The sequence below is a fragment of the Rhamphochromis longiceps genome, linkage group LG9 (genome assembly GCF_057381845.1).
Source record: "Rhamphochromis longiceps isolate RC_006_pf linkage group LG9, R_longiceps_female_GT1.1, whole genome shotgun sequence".
Classification (NCBI taxonomy): Eukaryota; Metazoa; Chordata; class Actinopteri; order Cichliformes; family Cichlidae; genus Rhamphochromis; species Rhamphochromis longiceps.
In genome coordinates, this window is record NC_140565.1 from 37,216,188 (window position 1) to 37,218,005 (window position 1,818).

Genomic DNA, 1,818 nt, shown 5'->3' on the forward strand with positions numbered 1-1,818 from the left:
TTTTTCTTCTTTTATACCCTTTCTTGTCAGCCACGCTGTGGAATACTTGGACGCGTGTGATGGAGCATTGTCCTGCATGAAAATCATGTTTTTCTTGAAGGATGCAGACTTCTTCCTGTACCACTGCTTGAAGGTGTCTTCCAGAAACTGGCAGTAGGACTGGGAGTTGAGCTTGACTCCATCCTCAACCCGAAAAGGCCCCACAAGCTCATCTTTGATGATACCAGCCCAAACCAGTACTCCACCTCCACCTTGCTGGCGTCTGAGTGGCACTGGAGCTCTCTGCCCTTTACCAATCCAGCCACGGGCCCATCCATCTGGCCCATCAAGACTCACTCTCATTTCATCAGTCCATAAAACCTTAGAAAAACCAGTCTTGAGATATTTCTTGGCCCAGTCTTGACGTTTCAGCTTGTGTGTCTTGTTCAGTGATGGTCGTCTTTCAGCCTTTCTTACCTTGGCCATGTCTCTGAGTATTGCACACCTTGTGCTTTTGGGCACTCCAGTGATGTTGCAGCTCTGAAATATGGCCAAACTGGTGGCAAGTGGCATCTTGGCAGCTGCACGCTTGACTTTTCTCAGTTCATGGGCAGTTATTTTGCGCCTTGGTTTTTCCACACGCTTCTTGCGACCCTGTTGACTATTTTGAATGAAACGCTTGATTGTTCGATGATCACGCTTCAGAAGCTTTGCAATTTTGAGACTGCTGCATCCCTCTGCAAGATATCTCACTATTTTTGACTTTTCTGAGCCTGTCAAGTCCTTCTTTTGACCCATTTTGCCAAAGGAAAGGACGTTGCCTAATAATTATGCACACCTGATATAGGGTGTTGATGTCATTAGACCACACCCCTTCTCATTACAGAGATGCACATCACCTAATATGCTTAATTGGTAGTAGGCTTTCGAGCCTATACAGCTTGGAGTAAGACAACATGCATGAAGAGGATGATGTGGACAAAATACTCATTTGCCTAATAATTCTGCACTCCCTGTATTATTTTCCGTTGGTCCTTGGAGGCTGTCAAGATTTCCTGTAAAATCAAGTTAAGTTATCTCTTTATGTCTTCCAGTTTGTCTTCCATGAAAGTGTTTCCATTCTTTGGTCCCATTATGTCCCCAATGCCTAGCCTAGCTAGTTAGAGGTGGAGGTCTGGGCTTGGCCTAGTGGCTGAGCCTCTGATGGCTCAGCTTGGAGGCTAGGCTGCTGGTGGTTGGTACATAAATACATAAATAAACTTACAGATGACATGTTACACACTGGATAAGAAATACAAGAAGAACATGAAAGGTCTGGGGATGTTTAGCTCTAACAGAAAGCTCCAACAATGGTTTGGTGGACACTACAGAGTAGGGGTAGGTTTTGATTATCGATTTATCAATTAAAATCAATTCTAGCTTGGATAACGTAAAATCGATTCATTAAAATCCTAAAACAGTAAATGAGAGCAGGAACACGGATTCTGCACAAAGACGCAAACACAAAGCGAGGACCCGCCGACGCATCAGAATCAGTGAGATGTCGCTTTTCTCACCCGACGGCACGGACACGGTCGGGGCTGAAAGCCGACAGCTCGCTGATTCTGATGTTTCGGCGGGTCCTCGCTTTGTGTTTGCATCCTTTTTGCGCTGATTCAGAAGCTGCAGGTTTTTATCTCTCTCCAAACAATATTGACTGAACCAGCAGCAAAAGAAGATCCAAACTACGCTTCACATCTCGCTTCACATAGACATTGTCATGAATTCACTCTGACTTTTGCTGTTTTGCTTCCACCACGATAAAATCACACTTCTTGCACAGCTCTCTCTCTCTCTGTA